General features: G+C 40.7%; 1 protein-coding gene across 3 annotated transcripts in view; it reads left to right on the top strand.

The window, feature by feature from the left end:
- LOC124470080 (piezo-type mechanosensitive ion channel component 2-like) overlaps nt 1-12030 on the top strand; it is a 180005-nt gene that overhangs the window by 129793 nt on the left and 38182 nt on the right. The window lies entirely within an intron of this gene.

Genomic DNA, 12030 nt, shown 5'->3' with positions numbered 1-12030 from the left:
TTATTTACATATATATTTAATATGTATGAATCAGTATACTAAAGAAAGGACTTTGTGTTTAAGAGTGGATCAGATCTTATAACATGACACTAGCAAACACTAGTTACTCAAGTTAAAATATTCACCAGGATTTATTGCGGTAATAGAAATATAGAATGAGCAGTGTTGGATATGTTATGGGTTTAGTATGGAAAGTAGAACAACTTGAGTTTGAATGACTAAATAAACAAAGAAAAGAAACAAAGGATGGTTTAAAACAGTGGTTATCAACCCTGGTCCTCAGGGCACCCCTGTCCTGCATGTTTTAGATGTTTCCCTGCTCCAACTCACCTGATTCAAATTAATGGGTCGTTATCCAGCTCTGCAGAAGCCTGCTTCTGACCATTCATTTAAATCAGGTGTGTTGGAGCAGGGAAACATCTATAACATGCAGGACAGGGGTGCCCTGAGGACCAGGGTTGGGAACCACTGGTCTAAAAGACTGGGGAGATAATTGAGTCTAGTGGCAGTAGTTGAATAGATTACTTGCAGTGTATAATCAAACACAGTACAGTGTATGCACTGTATGCGGAGTACAGTGCATCTGGAAAGTATTCACTTTTTCCATATGTTGTTATGTTACAGCTGTATTCCAAAATTGATGAAATTCATTTTTTCTCTCAAAATTCTACACACAATACCCCATAATGATAAAGTGAAAAAAGCTTGTCATATCTACCAAAGTATTTACAGCCTTTGCCATGACACTCAAAATTGAGTTCAGGTGCATCCTGTTTCCACTGATCATCCTTGAGATGTTTCTACAACTTCCTTGGAGTCCACCTGTGGTAAATTCAGTTGATTGGACTTGATTTGGAAAGGCACACACCTTTGTATATGAGGTCCCACACAGGGGCGTAGCCAGGACATTATTTCTGGGGGGGGCAGCTCTGGCCAGTCTTTTATTTGGGGTGGCACATGATTGTCAAAAACTACTATTTTAAAACTCACACACTGCATCACTCAGAGCAGCAGTTTTCTAATGGCTCATCTAGTTTTATGGACACTAATGATGTCTTATTGATAATCCCATGTTATTGGAATGGGTGCTTAGATAATATGCGAGTGCGATGTGTAATGATTATGTGAGGGGGTTCGGGACCTTTACATGAGACGGGGATGTTTTTAGTGCAACTGACAGAAAGACACAATATGAATTGTCATTTTAGGTGATAATTTATTTGGGTAAACTGTATTTCGATAATATATACATATGTATACATAAAGAGAGAGAAAAGCAAAAACGTTACACCCCACACGGCCCATAATACATAAAGAAAAACAATTACAACAAAATAATTTTTAAACAGGCGGAAACAGAATCTCAAAAGACAGTTCCGTCGAGTAAATTCCTGCGCGCAAAGCACTTTAGTCCGTGTTCGGAAACGTAAATTCAGACTTTTTGAAGTGCAGAAATGAATGATTCACGTGTTTAGGCCTACTTCATCTCCAAAAAATATATTAATTTAAATTAACAAGTTAAGAAGTAATGTCACTTTATCTGTTTTCAAAAGCCATTGGTTAATTGACATAAAATAAGGCCTTTACATTTACATTTAGTCATTTAGCAGACACTCTTATCCAGAGCGACTTACAGTAAGTACAGGGACATTTCCCCCGAGGCAAGTAGGGTGAAGTGCCTTGCCCAAGGACACAACATCGATCCGGCAACCTACAATTTTCAATTGCTGCCACGTTCTCTTTTGGGCTAATATTATTCTCAATCTCCTGTTGAAAATATTGGCCATAGGCTAGCCTACTGTCAGAACGGTTTCAGACAGCTCATCAAATTACGCTAATTATCAGTAGGCCTAAATGCATATATATATATATGTTAAGTCAATTTGGTAGGTCTACAATTTGTCTACAATGTTAACGGTCGTAATGGTTTGACAAGTTGTCTCCCTTGCCATGTTAATTGCGGCAATATTGCCCTTTTTGGGGACAACTCCCACAAAACTCAAAAAATCAATTTACGCTGCTGAAACAACACCCTTCGGCCTTCAGACTCTTTTAACTTGGTGGAGCTCATGCTCAAGGACTACAAGGTCACACCCATGCAATTTGGCAAATACAAAAAGTTTATCTTTGTCATAGAAGCTTTTGCTACTTGGATTTAAAGCTTGTATTCCACGCATTATGTCACAATTCTGATTGGAGAATCTGTTCCTGAGCTCACTGAGCATCCGGTCCAGAACCAGATTAAAGATTCCTGTCCTGTAATAATCTTTGCCATTGCCTGTTTCTTGGCTGCCCAAAGTAGACAGAACATGTTATTCCTGTAGCTTTGAACTTAATGTTCTCTTCGGTTTTGGAGCAGTGTCTATAGAGACATTACATTGCTTTGCAAGCTCCAAAACAGTGTCCCACAAATCGCCAAACACCTGCTCACTCCTGTAAGATTCAGAAGTACTAATAAGTGCCTCCACAAGATCCACTGCTTTGGCCAAATCAAGAGAGGAAGACTGGAGCATGTCTGACAGTAATTTTGCATCTCCCAGAAGTTTCTTAAATATGGCAAGAAATAGAATGAATTGTAAATCAATCTGAGGCAAAAGACCTCTGGCACCTACTGACCTCTCGCTACTGTTCTCACCACCCAGTTCCTCAAGCACTTTTACAACTGCTGGCAACCTATCCCACAAACTACGACAGGCAGAATATAGAGGAGACCCACTGTGTGTCACTCAACACTTGCAACTCTCTATGTGCACCTGTATACATCTCCTGTTGCACCTGTAACCATTTGGGATGCACTGGGATGCCGATCCAGACATGTAGATGTACAGCTGTTTTAACAAGGAAAAGAAGCATTCAGCTTCTGGGATCCCTCTCACGGTGTCCACAAGCACCAGATTAAGGCAATGTGCGTTACAGTGAACGTAGAATGCCAGCTTTGCTACTTCCCTAATTCGGGCCTGTACACCGCTGTGCTTGCCACTCATAATTGCAGCCCCGTCATAAGACTGCCCAACAAGGTTACTCTTATATTCTAGACCATATCTTGACAAGAGGTGAATTTTTTTTTTTGTCAAGCTCTCCGCATCTAGCTTCTCTGTTACCTCAAATTCCCCCCAAAATTATTTGACTAAAGACTTTGTCTGTAGTCTCATCCACAAGTATGCTAAAAGCACCACTTTCCTTGACTTCTTGTATTATTGATGTGCGCACCATCTCTGCTAAGCATGACAAAATCTCATTTTGTATGTCAGGACTTGTATATTTAGCATTTCTGGGACCATCCATCTTTTTCTAAATCTTTTCGTCATGGTTTGCTATGATATTCAACATACCTAAAAAGTTCCCTTTCCTTCTTATGGCCACAGATTCACAATGCCCTCGCAGAGCAATGTTCTCGGTTGCACAATGAAGGACCACTTCAGCAAGAGTTTTGATGTACCCCCTGTTCTCTTCTACAGTTTTGTTGTACTCTTTATTTAATTGTCCCATTAGAGATCCATGATTTGTTTCTGCAATTTGGTGTTCTTTCCATGCTTGCATGGCATTCTTGTGATGCTCAGATCTACTGTGTGCAGCACAGTAGATCTCCGTCTGTATAGGTAGCTTTTTTCCAGTTTTTGAAACCTGAAGTAAATGTAGACTCACCATGGCCAGGTAAACTGAAATGCCTGCAAGCATAGCAAAAGGTAGTCTTCACTTATGGAGTATTCTACCCAGGGGTGGACTACATTAGCCTGGCTGCCAGCCCAACTTCTCCCCGCCCCCAAAAAAATTTGGTCGGGAAGTTGGGTCTGGAGGGTCTCGTATTGGGGACCAACTACAGAAAACCAGAATCTGGGCGAACCAATAAAATTGCCAGGGCTGGCTTTATACGATGATGGACAGATGATCAACAGTAACGTAATCACCCACGACACAAAAGAGCGCTTAAGTTGAATTCGTTTTGAACAAACATGGCTACCGCTGGAGATCTGGGATGTTATGATTCTGCCATCGAGTCTGTTTTAGAAGACATCGACAGCGCATTAATTTTGAAAGAGGAACAGAGAGACGCAATCAAGGCATTTGTCGATGGAAAATATGTTTTTGCCGTCCTTCCTACAGGATTCGGTAAAAGTTTAATTTATCAGTTGGCCCCGATGGTCGCGAAGAAGATGGGACACAATGAAAACCCAGTGGCCATTGTGGTTTCTCCTTTTCTTTTGTGGAGTTGTAATCCTAAACGGAGAACTTGTTTGTATATGCATTGCCCTTTATTGTTTCGCTCTAAAAGGTTGACCCTGTGAACAAGTACTCCCCCTACCCTTAAATTAATTTTACAACACCGGCAAAAATCGTTTGTATTCATTGTTCAAGCATACTTCAAGTCTGCTTGCAGTTTAGTCAGTAAAGATTTAGCTGCCTTTCAGTTTAGTTCTGTTGACAACAACTATGCGGCGCTTAACACACGTCACATACTCTGTTGCTCTGATTGGTTGTAGATTTATCCAATTGAGCTAAGAGGCATTTGTTTTCCAGGCTTGTTTGAAACACGCCCTGTAGTCAAAGCCCAACGGAGAGTTCTCAGACTCATATTCTGACTAGAATTATGAGTATGACAACGTCAGGCTAGGACTACATACCACTCAGCCTTGAAGCTCCTGTTTCGGTCTCCCTAGAGTGTCTTGGGGAAATTTAGTTGAGGTTGTGCTGGAGCTTCAACCCTGGACTTGGAAATGTCTGTAAAACACCAAAGAATCCCATTAGTATCAATCATTTTTAACAAAAGTGCTATCCACTTACAATGACATGTTGTTTTTTTGTTGTTTTTTAAGACTAAACATGCTAATCATCAAGACTTATCATTAACATTTTACAAATTGAATAAATATGTTTATTATATGGCCAGCCTTAAAATTATTTTGTTTGCCATAACCCGACCGACCCTGTCCCATTCTTCAGCTACTGATAACCACTCACCTGGGGTCTCATTTATAAAGCTTGCGTATGCTCAAAACGGGGCTGAAAATGTGCGTACGCCACTTTCCACGCTAAGGTTGTGATTTATAAAAAACAAACTTGATGGGAGAATGTGCGGTCCTCCACGCAAACTCTGACCCTCCCGTAGGCCTACGCACATTTTGGAAACAGTTGGAATTGGCGACGCAGATGACCATACTGTAGTCAGACTGCAGAAATTAAATGTGGGAAGAACATTACTCGTAATATTTATATATTTTGTTTTCCTCACACACGTTTTTTTAATTCAATTTCATAATTATCATGAAGATTTCATCCAGCAGTGTTATTTGCGCTTGTACTAAGTGATTCTTGTTCCATAAACACCTTGTACAATCCAACTCAAATTTTAACAAAAAAATCAGCGCTTCCTCACCATCAGATTGTCCACTACGGGCGTGCAGGAGGGGGAGATTCCCCGACTGCATGGAATACAGGATAACATCACATATCCTACCTTTAAGTAACTGCAGAACACAGTGTATAACTACATATATTTCTTTAATACTGTGCAAATATCCTCATATGTCAAAAACTGGAAATACAGTCGTTAAGATCTCGTGCAATCCCTACACTCTACGTCCTCGTTATCAATCCAGACTTTAATAGATTACTGCTCATAACAAGACGCTTTTGTTTTCAAATTGTACGTCGATTCGCGGTATCCCTGGCACAGTTGACGCCACTCGCACAGTTTTTTAATTGGTGATCTACCGGCCACCAAATTTTCGGGCTCCACCAATAGGCTAACGGTGTCTGAGAAGTTGTCATGCGCTGTGATTCACTGTAAAGAACAATCGCATGCCAGGGTCATGATGAGATACTAGATTAGCATTCATCAGGTGCTTTGCATTGACTATTTATGGTTACAAATGGGCGTGTTCAGGGCGGGGTACAATGCTGATTCACGTACGCACACTTGTGGGTAATCTGTGATTTATAAAGGGAACGTTGCGTACAGCTGTGCGTAAGCACGGTTTTATAAATCTGAATTTTTGTGTGCGTACGCCATTTTAGGTTTTTGGGCGTACGTACACTTTTAGTAAGAACCCTACGCACAGTTTTATAAATGAGACGCCTGGAGGGCAGACTTGTTTATGATTCAGTCATCACTCTCCTCTTCTTGCTCTGTCACTGACAACTTGCCTCCTGAACATTCACTGGCACTGGCTTCTTCCCTTTCTGCACCTGTTCTGCTTTCTCCACTAGCTCCTTCTGTTTCCTTTTTCTCTTTCTGCTACATTCTCTGTCGTGCTAGTTGCTGCTTGAGGGTCTCTGGTGCACGTGTTGGCAAAATAATCATGGATTTTCCTGTCTCTCCCTGAGGCATTTATCCTTTTAATTATGTCATCTTTGAAGAAAAGTTTTACACAACATTAACTATAGACTGCTTTTATTTCAATTTCAAGTGTAAACTAGCGACAGTTTGTTATCTATGACTATTGACACCTGGGAATGGATTTAAGATAACTAGCTAGCTAGCTCGCTAGCCAGAGATAATCTATAGTAGTCTATGTTTTTGTAGTAAGTATACTGTGATTTTCCCCTTCCAGCCTCATACTCGCCTGTCCCATCGCGACACCCCATACAGTGGCGATTTTAGACCCTTTTAGGGGTGCTCAAGCGCCCCTAAATTCCATCTCAGCACCCCTAAAAATAATAATAAATGTTTTTTATAATTTGATGCTGGTAGGTCATGAAGAAAGGGACATCCTTAGTTTTTTTATTCATTCAATAGTTTGCATAATAATACATACAATCAAGGCATTTGTCGATGGAAAATATGTTTTTGCCGTCCTTCCTACAGGATTCGGTAAAAGTTTAATTTATCAGTTGGCCCCGATGGTCGCAAAGAAGATGGGACACAATGAAAACCCAGTGGCCATTGTGGTTTCTCCTTTTCTTTTGTGGAGTTGTAATCCTAAACGGAGAACTTGTTTGTATATGCATTGCCCTTTATTGTTTCGCTCTAAAAGGTTGACCCTGTGAACAAGTACTCCCCCTACCCTTAAATTAATTTTACAACACCGGCAAAAATCGTTTGTATTCATTGTTCAAGCATACTTCAAGTCTGCTTGCAGTTTAGTCAGTAAAGATTTAGCTGCCTTTCAGTTTAGTTCTGTTGACAACAACTATGCGGCGCTTAACACACGTCACATACTCTGTTGCTCTGATTGGTTGTAGATTTATCCAATTGAGCTAAGAGGCATTTGTTTTCCAGGCTTGTTTGAAACACGCCCTGTAGTCAAAGCCCAACGGAGAGTTCTCAGACTCATATTCTGACTAGAATTATGAGTATGACAACGTCAGGCTAGGACTACATACCACTCAGCCTTGAAGCTCCTGTTTCGGTCTCCCTAGAGTGTCTTGGGGAAATTTAGTTGAGGTTGTGCTGGAGCTTCAACCCTGGACTTGGAAATGTCTGTAAAACACCAAAGAATCCCATTAGTATCAATCATTTTTAACAAAAGTGCTATCCACTTACAATGACATGTTGTTTTTTTGTTGTTTTTTAAGACTAAACATGCTAATCATCAAGACTTATCATTAACATTTTACAAATTGAATAAATATGTTTATTATATGGCCAGCCTTAAAATTATTTTGTTTGCCATAACCCGACCGACCCTGTCCCATTCTTCAGCTACTGATAACCACTCACCTGGGGTCTCATTTATAAAGCTTGCGTATGCTCAAAACGGGGCTGAAAATGTGCGTACGCCACTTTCCACGCTAAGGTTGTGATTTATAAAAAACAAACTTGATGGGAGAATGTGCGGTCCTCCACGCAAACTCTGACCCTCCCGTAGGCCTACGCACATTTTGGAAACAGTTGGAATTGGCGACGCAGATGACCATACTGTAGTCAGACTGCAGAAATTAAATGTGGGAAGAACATTACTCGTAATATTTATATATTTTGTTTTCCTCACACACGTTTTTTTAATTCAATTTCATAATTATCATGAAGATTTCATCCAGCAGTGTTATTTGCGCTTGTACTAAGTGATTCTTGTTCCATAAACACCTTGTACAATCCAACTCAAATTTTAACAAAAAAATCAGCGCTTCCTCACCATCAGATTGTCCACTACGGGCGTGCAGGAGGGGGAGATTCCCCGACTGCATGGAATACAGGATAACATCACATATCCTACCTTTAAGTAACTGCAGAACACAGTGTATAACTACATATATTTCTTTAATACTGTGCAAATATCCTCATATGTCAAAAACTGGAAATACAGTCGTTAAGATCCCGTGCAATCCCTACACTCTACGTCCTCGTTATCAATCCAGACTTTAATAGATTACTGCTCATAACAAGACGCTTTTGTTTTCAAATTGTACGTCGATTCGCGGTATCCCTGGCACAGTTGACGCCACTCGCACAGTTTTTTAATTGGTGATCTACCGGCCACCAAATTTTCGGGCTCCACCAATAGGCTAAAGGTGTCTGAGAAGTTGTCATGCGCTGTGATTCACTGTAAAGAACAATCGCATGCCAGGGTCATGATGAGATACTAGATTAGCATTCATCAGGTGCTTTGCATTGACTATTTATGGTTACAAATGGGCGTGTTCAGGGCGGGGTACAATGCTGATTCACGTACGCACACTTGTGGGTAATCTGTGATTTATAAAGGGAACGTTGCGTACAGCTGTGCGTAAGCACGGTTTTATAAATCTGAATTTTTGTGTGCGTACGCCATTTTAGGTTTTTGGGCGTACGTACACTTTTAGTAAGAACCCTACGCACAGTTTTATAAATGAGACGCCTGGAGGGCAGACTTGTTTATGATTCAGTCATCACTCTCCTCTTCTTGCTCTGTCACTGACAACTTGCCTCCTGAACATTCACTGGCACTGGCTTCTTCCCTTTCTGCACCTGTTCTGCTTTCTCCACTAGCTCCTTCTGTTTCCTTTTTCTCTTTCTGCTACATTCTCTGTCGTGCTAGTTGCTGCTTGAGGGTCTCTGGTGCACGTGTTGGCAAAATAATCATGGATTTTCCTGTCTCTCCCTGAGGCATTTATCCTTTTAATTATGTCATCTTTGAAGAAAAGTTTTACACAACATTAACTATAGACTGCTTTTATTTCAATTTCAAGTGTAAACTAGCGACAGTTTGTTATCTATGACTATTGACACCTGGGAATGGATTTAAGATAACTAGCTAGCTAGCTCGCTAGCCAGAGATAATCTATAGTAGTCTATGTTTTTGTAGTAAGTATACTGTGATTTTCCCCTTCCAGCCTCATACTCGCCTGTCCCATCGCGACACCCCATACAGTGGCGATTTTAGACCCTTTTAGGGGTGCTCAAGCGCCCCTAAATTCCATCTCAGCACCCCTAAAAATAATAATAAATGTTTTTTATAATTTGATGCTGGTAGGTCATGAAGAAAGGGACATCCTTAGTTTTTTTATTCATTCAATAGTTTGCATAATAATACATACATGTATTAATTGTTATCCAGTGAAATTAGGGATTTATTTTAGCGAGGACGTTTAGCACTTTTGCAAGGCACTGTATTCAAGTCACATTCTCATTGGGTGCTGAGCACCCCTAAAGGTCTGATCCTAGAATTGCCCCTGACCCCATACACCAAGCACTGTGACGTTTCCATATACAAACTGCGTTTGTATGTCAGCAAGTGTGCTGATATCTACTGTTCCTAACTTTCAGTCCCTCCACTCTAACCATTTCCCTGTACTTACTGTAAGTCGCTCTGGATAAGACTGTCTGCTAAATCCTGACTTATAATAGTCCACAATGCTGGCCAGGACTTCTCACCATCTCTCTCATCATCTGAAACAAGGAAATATAAACATTGTATTCTGTTAACTGCTGTACTCAGGCACACGCACAGACATACGATATCATATGTAAGTTACTGACATTTAGCCTACAAGTTAACAGTAACGTTGCGGTAGAATTTTCTGGCTTGTTTTCTGTGGTAACGTTTACGATCGGGTCATCATGATCTCAGACTGTGGGAGCTGCAGTATCACCCGACCCGACATACTTTTGAAAACACTGAAGTAGTGTTATTTGGGTCTGTTTACGTTTCATATCTCGTTATTTTAAAACGTAGTTCAAACTGTACGTAGTTGCGAGAAATGAAAGACCGCTCAAATAATGACAGCCAAACAACGTCTTTTTTTAAGGGAGCCGGTGTTACAAGCCAACTGGTTCAGGCAGGAGGACTCGTATGTCTTTACTACTACTTTATTGCACACTATACAATACATGATTGTACATTTGATTTGGCATTGTGGTTCTGCTCGCATCGGCTCCCTGCCGCATCCACGAGACACCGTCTGGACCTCCGAGCAGAGAGCAGCGACGCATTCCCCTTACAACAGAAAACAGAACCAAGGGAGGAGGCCGGGGATGCGGAGGCAGCAGGAAGACTGATGTCTATGTCGCACTAGCGATGCATATGCCGGGATACCCCGCTATATACCCCGCCCAATTAGGAGGGAGTGCCCTGCAGCACAATATGCCGCGTTGCTAGTGACGCGCTATGTCTCGCGTCCTCCTTCATGAACCAGCTCCGCTTGTTTTTCAAGCCAACTGGTTTCCCTACGCGTGCGCGTGCTGTGTTCCCTTCACATCTGCAGCGGTTGTCTGTCTCGGTCACCAGATTCGTCACACATTCACAAACATATTACTGGATTTTTTCAAGCTACATTTCATATCCATTGCGGCGAACATGACTGTATAAGTCATGCACTACATCCCAACGACGTATAAAGAAACAGATTTAAGAAAATATATTTATAGTCTATAAATATATTTTCTTTCTGGCTTGAAAACCAGTTGGCTTGTAACCAGTGGCGGAACTAGAGTTTTATACATGGGGTGGCCAAGGGGTGACCAGGGCTACTTCAGGGGGTCCATAGTCCGGAGTCTTGGTTCACTGTTTTCAATAATATGTACAGTATAATCTGGGTCTATAAGTGCTGGAACATCCTAAATATTTTTGGGGAAAAAAGCTCAAGCACCAGGGACTTATAATAGCATTTATGTGTTACAGAAATAACACAGTGCATAGTTTATTTACAAAACAAAGTGAATTTACACACCCAAACAAAGGTAGCAGAAATCAAGCAGAAATGGACCTGAAAAATATAGATAATTTGGTGCTCAACCAAGCCAATAAAGGCAAGTCACTCATTTAGTGACAGAATCCATTGTTATGTCTACAAAATTATTTTAGATAAACTATAAGTTTAGCTAATTTGCAATTCCTGAGGATAACCTACTGTAGCAGACCTTTCTATGTGACAACGATGTTTTGTCCCTCGGGAGTTGCCGTAGGCTTGATGCTGAACGCATTTGTGAAATCAGTGAGGAGGGCTGTTCGAATAGCGATGTCAAGAAGAGCAGTGGTAAAATACAAGTTATGAAAAGAGACCGCGTCCGTGTCTTTTTGTCTACAGGATCATATACAATTAGATCTAAAACGAACTTACAAAGAGTTCGGTTACACTACCAAAGTTGAATTAGTAATGTTGTTAGCCTAGCGATCCTAGCGTTATTTTGCTAAAGATAGCTAGCCTATAACATTTCACTGGGTCTTGCAGCTGTTCAATTAACTGAAATTATTATGAAATGTTTTGTACTACTAGCCATTTGCCTACTTTAGTAAGTCACTGTATTTCCAAGCCCTGATAGAGTAACTGAGACAACACAGTAGCCTAAATAATTCCTCTTTCAAGTAATAAGCCCTCGTTCAAGTGTTGAGCATTAAATTAGCTGCACGGTCTTATCTTGAGACAAAGCCACTTTTTTGTTCTAAAACCGGATTATAACCTGCTTTGAAATATAAACCGCACAAGAACTGTAAAATCGGAGTACAATTACTGACTGTCTCAGTTTGTCTGTTATTGGAGTCGAAGTTCTAACATTAACTTACACAGCTACTGTAGGCTAATCAACATTGACTACGTAAAAAATGTTCAGGAAACCTAAACCCAATGCAAACCTTAAAACTTACTTCAAATACTATTTTTCAATCGCGAAGA

The sequence above is a fragment of the Hypomesus transpacificus genome, chromosome 8 (assembly GCF_021917145.1).
Source record: "Hypomesus transpacificus isolate Combined female chromosome 8, fHypTra1, whole genome shotgun sequence".
Classification (NCBI taxonomy): Eukaryota; Metazoa; Chordata; class Actinopteri; order Osmeriformes; family Osmeridae; genus Hypomesus; species Hypomesus transpacificus.
Note: the sequence above shows the minus strand (reverse complement) of the source record. Positions and strands in the feature narration are given on the sequence as shown.